Source organism: Nelumbo nucifera, chromosome 7 (assembly GCF_055504915.1).
Source record: "Nelumbo nucifera cultivar China Antique chromosome 7, China Antique-T2T, whole genome shotgun sequence".
NCBI classification, from domain to species: Eukaryota; Viridiplantae; Streptophyta; class Magnoliopsida; order Proteales; family Nelumbonaceae; genus Nelumbo; species Nelumbo nucifera.
In genome coordinates, this window is record NC_142655.1 from 44,102,773 (window position 1) to 44,114,730 (window position 11,958).

Genomic DNA, 11,958 nt, shown 5'->3' on the forward strand with positions numbered 1-11,958 from the left:
AGGCTGCCTTATGAATGAAGGTGTTCATTCCTGAATTTGAAATTCAGCACATCACCCATTCCAATGTTGTATGACAACATTGGATCGATGATAATCAAGGTAGTGTCAGCGGAGAATGTTGCAGACCCGATGACTAAGCCACTGACATAGAAAGTGTTTGAGAAACATGTGGAAAGTATGGGATTCCGGCTTATACCAGATTGGACCTAAGTGGAAGTGGGAGCTATTAGACAGTTTTATGCCCTTAGCTCCAATCAGAATGATGTACATTATGAATTTATTGTAAATGAATAAAGTACATATTTGATTCATGTTCCTGTGGTATGTTTCTGTGTAAAACCCTTAAACAGGACACTTAATGAGACTCGTGTTAGTTTAGAATGTTCACAGTCATTGGGTAAGTCTAAGGAGATTTATCCTACCAAGGCTGACACTGGTGTGCTGCCAAATGTTGGGATGGCTTGTCTCAGCCACCAGGGTGAGACCCAAAGCACATGCAGTGTAGGATTAATAGAACCTTTGAACCGGACCAGATTTCCAATATTGCCTTGGACCTTGGAGATTGATGGGCAAAACTGGAAAGTTACACCTGACCCCTAGACTCGATTATGATACTGCACTAGGTGTCGGATTAGGTTGTCTTTGATATGCCAATCAGTGAGATCCTTAGCGGGGGTCAAAACCTGGGTATGTTGGGACAGTCCAAGAATTCATCTGAGTGGGTGCTCATAGTGACAGGATCAGCCCCTTTGTCGGACAAAGGTAATGATCAGGGATGCACTCTCTCTAATGGAAACCAAACTGCCAGCAGTTGATTTCAATCGTTGAAATTTGTTTTTGCAAAAAATATTTATATACAGATATATATATCTTACGGTTTCGAAATGTTTGCAAAAGGTTTTAATTCCCGGGATCCATGTGAGTAGAGAGTGCAACACTGTTCCTTGCAGTCGAGGGAGAGGTCCTCTCTTGTCAGGTAGTGTTCGATCATTATGGGCTGAGAGGTTAAGTGTAAGACCATTGAGGGTAATACCTGATGGGCTAATCTTGCATCTACCCACAGTCCCTGGGTTTAACAAGGTGGCTTGGCCCAGGGACCACTTAGGGTAAGTGTTGGGCCCATAGAGCCCATGTGATGGGTTTCAGGGGGTGCACTATACATAACAGTGTATTCAGCCAGGCCTTGTAACAAAGACTGGGCTGAACCCATGTGGCTGATGTGTAGATCAATGTTTGGGTCTCACGCCATACAAGGAAGCCCAACTGGGCAGCAGTTTGGAAGGCTAAGTTAGCACATAACCTTAATGGGCCTAAAGCCCATTTCGAACTGGGCTGATTTGATCTGTTAAATAAGGGGCGGATTCTGAGATTGAATTAGTAGATGGATTTGGGCCTTAACCCTATCCACTCAGAGAGTCCAGATCTGAATATGATTCAGATCTGGAAACCTCCTAATAGGATTAGGAGAGAGCTGATTTAATCTACAAATAAGATAAGGGTTTACCCTTATCATTTAAAGGGAATTCTGATCCAAATATGATTTGGATTAGCAAACTCCTAATAGGATTAGGAGCTGATCCCTTTATGTCTATAAAAGGAGGAGGGGGCGGCAGCCTTTAGAGAACAAGATCTCTAGTCTTCAGAGTTGAAATCACAAAAGAAAGAATTTCAGCACCCCTATGAAAATTCTTTCTTGCCGCCTCCTTCCTACTGCCGCCATACTTGCTAGTTCGATCTCCTGTTCTCAGTAGAAGTGATCAAGATTCGATCATAATATCAGTCCTTTGTGAAAGGACTGATTGGAATCAGTGCTCACATGCCATCGAACTATTCTTGCGAAGGATCAAGTGCTAGGAGGAACGCTACTGATTCTGCTCCATCCTGCACTGCGCCATCTTCAGTGGGAGCAATCTTTGGATCTTTCCTTGGGCGTGAACACCTCCATTGAGAGATAATATTTCTCTGTATCAGGTATATCTCTCTCCAGCTATTTTTGGTTCAGATCTGGTTTGATTCTTGGTTCAAGATTGATCCTTGAAAAATATATTTTTTTCTAAAACAGGCAATATGATTCCCAGTGGGAATGGGAGAAATTTTTGAAATTCGCCCGTTTATTCCACAAGATCCAGGCGTCCATAGGATGGATCTCCCCTCCCTTCAATGTCCCCAAACGTTTTTGGCTTGAAGTTGTTCTTTGTTCTACTTACCTCATAAACTGTATGCCCTCTCGTTGGTTAGAGTACAAAGCCCCACATCAGCTTCTCTTTCCTATGGCTCCCCTTCTTTCTACTCCTCCTCGTGTATTTGGTTGTCAGTGCTTTGTCTGAAATCTGTTTCCCACCTGTGAAAAATTGGATTCTCGTGCTATTCCTTGCATATTTCTTGGTTACTCCTTCACTTAAAAGGGTACCGTTGTTTTGATCCTATTTCTCGGAAATTCTATGTCTCCATGGATGTTTATTTCTTTGAAGATGAGCCTTTTTTTCCTGTTTCTCCTCAGGGGGAGTGTAGGCATGAGGAGAAACTGGTTCAATTCCCTTCTCTTCCTGATCCTCCGCCTTTTCATGTCTTTTCTAGTCGTTGCAAAGGCCAACCAAATTCAAGAGCTGTGGAGAATCCGGAAGTTGTACCTCCAGTGCCACCAAACTCCTCGAGGGAGGATCATACCCACTCAGGTAACTTGGCTCCCAATGATGTTCCTGATTCTATTGAAAATGATTCCTCTGTTGCTAATGACCTTGACCTTCCTATTGCTCACAAGAAAGGTATTAGATTGTGCACCACTAAACATCCCATTTCCAACTTTGTTTCCTATGAGAACATTTCACCCTCATTTCGTGCTTTCCTTACCTCTATTGACAGTGTCCCTATCCCCAAGAATGTGGCAGATGCTCTTTCTGTACCTGAATGGACAAATGCCATGAAGGAAGAAATTAATGCCCTTCATAAAAATGGAACATGGGAACTTGTTGATCTTCCTAAGGGAAAGGTTCCAGTTGGATGTAAATGGGTGTTCACTGTCAAGCATAGGGCTGATGGGACGGTGGAGAGGTATAAAGCTTGCTTAGTGGCAAAGGGGTTTACTCAAGTGTACGGAGTTGATTATGCAGAAACTTTTGCCCCTATTGCTAAGATGAACTCCATTAGAGTTCTTTTCTCTCTTGCTGCTAATCTGGATTGGGATCTACATCAACTTGACATCAAGAATGCATTCTTGAATGGTGACATTGAAGAGGAAGTTTATATGATTCAACCCCCTGGTTTTCTGGCTCAAGGCAATGAATAGAAAGTGTGCAAGTTGAAGAAGTCTTTATACGGGCTGAAACAATCACCAAGAGTTTAGTTCAGCAGATTCAATGTTGCGGTTCAGCAGAAAGGATACAAGCAATGTCAATCAGATCTCACACTGTTTGTGAAAAGAGGAGAAGGTAAAATTGCTGCCTTAATAGTATATGTAGATGACATAATTGTTACTGATGACTAGAAGGATGAAATTCAGAGGTTGAAGGGTTTTCTTGCCACTCAGTTTGAAGTGAATGATCTAGGACCCGCCAGATACTTCCTTGGAATTGAAGTTGCCCGATCAAAAAGGGGTATTTTCATTTCTCAAAGGAAATGTCCTAGATTTATTTCAGGATACTGGAAAGATGGGGGTGAAACCAGTTGACTCTCCCATTGACCCCAACCATAAATTAGGTGACAACCAAGGTGAACCTCTCAAGGATGTGAAACAGTTTCAGAGACTTGTAGGGAGATTGTTATACCTTTCTATGACTCATCCAGACATTGCATATGTTGTTGGTGTCCTCAGTCAGTTCATACATGCACCTAGGTCCTCTCATCTTGAAGCAACAAAGAGAATCCTCCGATATCTAAAGAAGTTTCTAGGTGTTGGCTTGTTATTTCAAAGGCAAGGGCATTTGAAAGTTGAAGTTTATACCGATGCAGATTAGGCTGGATCTCAAAGTGATAGAAAGTCTACTAATGGCTACTGCACCTTTATAGGAGGGAACCTTGTTACATGGAGGAGTAAGAAGCAAAACATGGTGGCTAGATCTAGTGCTGAAGCTAAATATCGTGCTATGGCCCATGGAGTAGCTGAAGGTATGTGGATAAAGAATATATTGAGTGAGTTGGATTTCCTAGTGCACAAACCTATGACTCTATTCTATGATAACAAAGCATCTATAAGCATTGCTGCCAATCCAGTGCTACATTATAGAACAAAACACATCGAAGTTGACAAGCATTTTATCAAAGAGAAAGTCATCATAGGCGAAGTATGTACTCCCTATGTCAGCTCTGAGAACCAACTTGCAGACATCTTTACAAAAGGGCTAAACCATTCCAGACATCATGATCTCTGTGACAAGTTGGACATGATTGATATCTATGCTCCAACTTGAGGGGGAGTGTTGACAGATGTTGTTGTACACAGGTTTAGTACCGCAAGGGTATTGTTGTAATTTCTCCATATTTTATGTTGTACGATTAGACTATTATAAAATAACTATTGCACATGCCTGTAGTAATTTTTTTGGGGCTTTCAATCCTCTCGCCTCTCCTCTCTTCTCTTCCTCTCTTCCTCTCTTCCTCCTCTCTTCTCTTGCTCTTGCTCAACATGAGTAAAGTACATATTTGATTCATGTTATTGTGGTGTGTTTCTGTGTAATAACCTTAAACTGAACACATATGAGACTCGTGTTAGTTTAGAATGTTCACAGCTGTTGGATAGATCTAGGGAGATTTATCCCGCTAAGGCTGACACTGATGTGCCGCCAAGTTGGTTGGGGTAGCCTGTCTCAGATGGCAGGGTGAGACTTGAGGTACATGTAGTGTAGGTTCACATGAAACCCAGAACTGGACCAGAATTCCAATATTGCCCTAAACCTTAGTGATTAGTGGGCAAAACTGGAATGTTACACCTGACCCCTAGACTCGATTGTGATGCTGCACTAGGTGTCGGATTGGGTTGTCTTTGATATGCCAATCAGTGAGATCCTTAGAGGGGGTCAAAACCTCGGTATGTTGAGACAGTCCAAGAATTCATCTGAGTGAGTGATCATAGTGACAGGATCAGCCCCTTTGTCAGACAAAGGTAATGATCGAGGATGCACTCTCTCTGATGGAAACCAAAACTACCAGCAGTTGATTTCAATTATTGAAATTTGTTTTGCAAAATATATTTATATACGGATATACATATATATATTATGGTTTCAAATTGTTTGCAAAAGGTTTTAATTCTCGGGATCCATTGATGAGAGGAGAATTTATCATATTTTTATCCCCAATTACTCTGTCTTTTATACTGAATTAGCACCTAATTGGACTCATATTTCTGTTCAGGGCATGAAAGAAGGCATCAAGAGCAAAGAAAGACAAATCAGATGATTTTTCACAGTTTCGACATCGTTCAGTGATCTGGGCCTAACTCGCGTCTCCGAACTCCGAATGGGCTGATTCAAGACCCACTAGAAAGATAAGAGAAAAAGCCACAACTTTCATATTTGGGCTTTCACTAATTCAGCATGCATCGAAGTAAAATCCCGGCCCGAAGTCAGGGAAATTTCGCTAGAAGGCCCAATCCGCAGCTGAAGCCCAACTCGCAGAAAAGCCTGGCTCAAGCCCAATTCGCAGAGGATGTCTATTACGAATCCAAGAACAAGAAACTAAGAAGAATCCTTCCAGATCTAAATTCTTGATGTAATCTTAGAGAGATAAAGGGATTAAGTTCATTACATAAAGTGATAAGATTAGAATTAGGATAGGACTTTCTATTCTTGTAAGATAAACTTCAAGAGGAAGTAGGAGACCACCCCCCTCCCCTTCAATTTATATAAAGGAGGGGGCGGACCAGCTAAGGGCATCACTCAATCACTCACTTCCTGATTTGAATCAGGAAGCAAGGAGTAATCAGTCAAGAAGGGTTCAAGAAAGGTTCAAGAATTCAAGAAACTTCAAGAAGAAGGTGGCGGCAAGAAGAGGAGATCTCAGCACCATGGGCGAATTCAAGAGTTCTTTCTTCCCCTTTGTTTGTTTTAATTCTTCCATCATGAACTGATTTGTTTTTTTGCTAGAGCTATGGAAAGACTAACCATGTTACTGAATATATTTTGATCTTCTTGATTTATCCAAGATTGTGATTTCCATATAGTCTATGAATTTGTGCTTATTGCAATTAAGATCTTGGCCACCTCTTAATTGATTTGGGTTATGTGAATGAATTGAGAGAGGAATTCACATAATTGACAGAATAATTCATAGTGTGAATTGAATGGTATATAGAGATATATATACACGATTCATCTGAATTTAATGGTTTTCTTGGGAATGACAATTAGTCTTGGATAATCGGACCCATCAATATTCATTACATCGGTTAGGTGGACCTAAAGTCCTAGCGATTTCATCATTTGCATATTTGATTAGTGATCACCTTCGCTTTTACTTTCTCATGCTAATTTTTATTTTCAATAGTTCTTGCTCAATTCTGATTTTCGGTTGTCCAGATAATTAGGGAAGATTGTGGTTCTAATACTTATTTTGTTAAATCCCCATGGGGACGATATTATTATACTACTTGATAACTATTGCACTTGCTAAGGTTATATATTTATAGCTATCAAGTTTTTGGCGCCGTTGTCGGGGATTTAATCCTAAAATAATATTAGAATTTGTTAACCTTGATTAATTTGGACCTTTTATTTCTGTTATTATTTTTATTTATTTGATCGAATTCTGCTGGTTCAGATTTACTAGTGCATGACACGCACTAGAAAGGAAGGACTAGCTGAATTCGATCCTGAGATTGAAATGACCCTTCGCTTGTTGCAAATGGCCAACAAAGGAAAAGCAAGAGAAGAGGTTGTTATTTGCGAACCAGCCATAGAGATAGAAGGAGAGATGGCAGAAGGAAATCGCACCCTCTTGAACTATGCTTGTCCAAACATTGATGGGGTTACCAAGTGATGACCCTAATGCACACATTGTTAACTTCTTAGAAATATGTGATACATTTAAACATAATATAGTTAGTGATGATGCTATTAGGCTTAGATTATTTCCTTTTTCATTGCATGATAGAGCTAAAGATTGGCTAAACTCACTCCCTGCAGGAAGTATCACCACTTGGAATGATCTAACCCAGAAATTTTTGGCTAAATATTTCCCATCCTCCAAAACAGCAAAGTTAATTAATGATATTACTACCTTTGCTCAATTTGAGAGGGAATCCTTGTATGAAGCATGGGAAAGATTCAAGGAGATGCTTAGGAAGTGTCCCCACCATGGGATACCAATTTGGCGACAAATACAAACTTTTTATAATGGTACTACCCCCTCTAATTGGTCCATTATTGATGCAGCCGCAGGTGGTACAATCATGAGGAAAACTCTAGAGGAAACATATGACTTAGTGGAGGAGATGGCATCAAACAGCTACCAGTGGAGCAATGATCGAACCAATCAAAGGGGAGTACACCACATAGATTCCTTTGCATCCCTATCTGCACAAATAGCCAATCTAAATAAGAGACTGGATAATTTTAGTATTGCAGCCATTAGTACACCATCTAGCATCTCATGCGATTTATGTGGTCAAATATTACATGCCAATTCTGATTGTCAAATAAATAGTCCTTTTATTTCCCATGAGAATGCTAATTTTATCTCTCATGCTGGTAGGACAAACTACAACCCAAGGTGGAAGAATCACCCAAACTTCTCATGGAGTAATAATCAACAAAAGGCACCTATGGGTTTCCAACCACAGTCGCCCCCACAAGAAAAAAAGAACAATCTGGAGGAAATGATCTCTAAGTTCATTAATGCCACTGAAGCAAGGTTCCAAGAGCAAGAAGCATCGATTAAAAACTTAGAGGTTCAAGTGGGGCAGATTGTAAGCATGTTATCAGAAAGGAAAGAGGGAAGGTTACCCAGCAACACAGAAAGGAACCCCAGAGAGCAAGTAAATGCCATAACTTTAAGAAGTGGGAAAACAATTGGCGAAATTCAAAGAAATGACAAGGAAGCTGAAGTGGTCGATCTACAAAAGGAGAATGAGGGAAGTACCCCTAAACTGAATTTACATGAAATTAAACTTCCTATTCCCTACCCAAGAAGAGTCTTGAAGGCTAAATTAGATAAGCAATTTGAAAAAGTTTTAGAAGTTTTCAAAAAGATTCATATTAACCTTCCTCTTCTTGATGTTTTGTCACAGATGCCGAAGTATGCCAAATTCCTGAAAGAGGTAATGTCCAACAAAATAAAGTGGAAGGATGGTGAGATGGTAAAACTAAATGAAGAATGTTCAGCAATTCTTCAAAAGAAATTGCCCCCAAAGCTTAAGGATCCAGGGAGTTTTTCTATATCTTGCACCATAGGGAATACTGAATTTGAAAAAGCTTTATGTGATTTAGGTGCTAGTATAAATTTAATGCCTTATTCTATTTTTGAAAAACTTGGACTGCATGAACTAACATCTACAACTATTATCCTGCAATTAGCTGATAGAAGCATTAAATATCCTAGGGGAATAGTAGAAGATGTTTTGGTCAAAGTGGGCAATTTTATTATTCCTGCTGATTTCGTTGTGTTGGATATGGAGGAAGATAGGACAATGCCATTGATTCTAGGGAGACATTTTCTTGCTACTGGTGATGCTTTAATTGATGTGCGAAAAGGCCTACTTACCCTTAGAATCAATGGTGAAGAAGTGGTGTTCAATGTATTTAAAACCATGGAACATCCCAACACAATTGAACATGAAATTTATGCAATCGATAGCATTGATGTTGGTGCAGCCGAAGTAGACACATCTAAATCAGAAGACACGCTGAAAGTTGCACATAACAATAATCCTAATCAATTGCAACAAGCAGAGCAGAAGTTTGTATTGAAATCAGAATTGCGAAATTTGACTTCTGAGCCAGATTCTTTTGAAATTACAATTCATAATGCATCTTTACCTCCATCTCACACAAAACCCCTCCCATCTATTGTGCAGGTCCCTATTTCAGGTTTAAACCCACCTATGAAGGATGAAAGGGGGAAACATCGGAAGTTTAAAACCAAGTGGGGTGGACCCTTTAAAGGGGCTAAAGTATTCCTTCATGGAGCGATTGAAATACATAATGATGATGGGAGTACATTCAAGGTAAATGGACAGCGGTGGAAGCATTACATCGAAGGAGAACAACCCATCCACCATGGGTCCATTCTCTCCTTGAAACTGCCATGAAGGAAAGGCGAAAGTCAAGCTCATGACTTAAAACGAGCGCTTATGGGAGGCAACCCATTAAGTTTAGTTGTTTGTTTCGTTCAGTTTTCTTTTTTTGAGTGTGTTTTTTTTTCGTATCTCACATCTGCAAGATCTCAACAAGGCATTCAGGGAAGTCCTCTTAAATCTTTCTCTCCTTGTTCTTGTTATGCATATTCTATACATTGAGGACAATGTATATCTTAAGTGTGGGGGAGGATTAAGGGGTTGATAAATTTTTTTCGGACTCTAACATGCTTTAATCATCTTATTAACCCTTCCTTTTGAAATTTCTGCTCCTTGGAGACTTGTTTTTGAATGATTGTAAACCACCCTAAATCATGTGTTCAGGTGGGATAGACAAGAAAGGATGCAGGCAAATCTAGCTGAAATTTCTAGCAATGGAAGGCATCTCAGTAGTTTGAATGATCAACGGGCAAGATGCAATACAGACTTGACCCTTGTGAGCATTTGGTTTCTAACGGACAAACATGGGTTGATTATTCTAGAACATGTTTTGTTAGGCATGTTAAGACCACGATAATGAGTTCATGTATTGGAACGTGTTATCAAAAAAAAAAAAAAACTCGTGTGAGATGGAGCATAAAATGCACTCACACCGAGAGAAAAAAAAAGAGAACTAGTGTGAGATAGAGCATAAAATGCACTCACACTAAAAAAATAAAAGGGTGAGATGGAGCATAAAATGCACTCATCCCTAGATCCCAAACCCTAATTCACCTTTTGATGCATTGTACTCATGATAAGTGGTGGGATGTGATACATAAGCAAGCTTATGGTAATAACATCGCTTGTTTTGTTCTGAAGAATCATGAGAGGGTATTTTTTGAATCTTGCTACATGTGATTATGAAAACAAAAAGGGCTTACTCTAGCCCTAAATTGCTCATGCGAAGAGATGCCTACTTCCCTTGATTGTCAATCTCACTTGGGGACATGAGGATTGGCGAGTTAAGATTATTCCTTAACAAATTAAAGAGGAAAAGAAATGGACGAATGGAAGGGCCATTAATACTGGATCAAGGCATGCGGGAGAACCAATACCCTGTTGAGAAAAATCCAAGTCCATCTTTTAGTTAGCTTGTTCTTGTTTTAATTTTGTTTTGAGTTTTGTCTTGCCCGAGGACGGGTAAGAGTTTAAGTGTGGGGGATTTGATGAGATGAAAATTTATCATATTTTTATCCCCAATTACTCTGTCTTTTATACTAAATTAGCACCTAATTGGACTCATATTTCTGTTCAGGGCATGAAAGAAGGCATCAAGAGCAAAGAAAGACAAATCGGATGATTTTTCACAGTTTCGACATCATTCAGTGATCTGGACCTAACTCGTGTCTCCGAACTCCGAATGGGCTGATTCAAGACCCACTGGAAAGATAAGAGAAAAAGACACAACTTTCGTATTTTGGGATTTCACTAATTCGGCATGCATCGAAGTCAAATCCGGGCCCGAAGTCGGGGCAATTTCGTAGGAAGGCCTAATCCGCAGTTGAAGCCCAACTCGCAGAAAAGCCTGGCTGAAGCCCAATTCGCAGAGGAGGTCTATTACGAATCCAAGAAGAAGAAACTAAGAAGAATCCTTCCAGATCTAAATTCTTGATGTATCTTAGAGAGATAAAGGGATTGAGTTCATTAGATAAAGAGATAAGATTAGAATTAGGATAGGACTTTCTATTCTTGTAAGATAAACTTCAAGAGGAAGTAGGAGACCACCCCCCTCCCCTTCAATCTATATAAAGGAGGGGGCGGACCAGCTAAGGGCATCACTCAATCACTCACTTCCTAATTTGAATCAAGAAGCAAGGAGCAATCAGTCAAGAAGGGTTCAAGAATTCAAGAAACTTCAAGAAGAAGGTGGCGGCAAGAAGAGGAGATCTCAGCACCATGGGCGAATTCAAGAGTTCTTTCTTCCCCTTTGTTTGCTTTAATTCTTCCATCATGAAATGATTTGTTTTTTCTACTTGAGCTATGGAAAGACTAACCATGTTACTGAATATATTTTTATCTTCTTGATTTAACCAAGATTGTGATTTCCATATAGTCTATGAATTATTGTGCTTATTGCAATTAAGAGCTTGGCCACCTCTTAATTGATTTGGGTTATGTGAATGAATTGAGAGAGGAATTCACATAATTGACAGAATAATTCATAGTGTGAATTGAATGGTATATAGAGATATATATACATGATTCATCTGAATTTAATGGTTTTCTTGGGCTTAATGCACTTCCATCTTGAGAGCTCTACTCGAGAGATCGAAGGGTTACCTGATGGGTGTAGGTTTAGTATATCTCAAGAGAGAATATAAAATAAATTTGGGAAAATCTCAGCTTATGGGAATGACAATTAGTCTTGGATAATCGGACCCATCAATATTCATTACATTGGTTAGGTGGACCTAATGTCCTAGCGATTTCATCATTTGCATATTCGATTAGTGATCACCTTTGCTTTTACTTTCTCATGCTAATTTTTATTTTCAATAGTTCTTGCTCAATTCTGATTTTCGGTTGTCCATATAATTAGGGAAGATTGTGGTTCTAATACTTATTTTGTTAAATCCCCATGGGAACAATATTATTATACTACTTGATAACTAGTGCACTTGCTAGGGTTATATATTTATAGCTATCATCCATGTGAGTAGAGAGTGCAGCACTGTTCCTTGCAGCCGAGG

General features: G+C 39.6%; 1 non-coding gene across 1 annotated transcript; it reads right to left on the minus strand.

The window, feature by feature from the left end:
* Positions 1–7,189: 7,189 nt before the first annotated feature.
* On the minus strand, positions 7,190–7,296 carry LOC148790434 (small nucleolar RNA R71). Its single transcript, XR_016078963.1, has one exon. It is a non-coding gene; the product is annotated as a small nucleolar RNA R71 (small nucleolar RNA).
* Between the last annotated feature and the right edge of the window lie 4,662 nt (positions 7,297–11,958).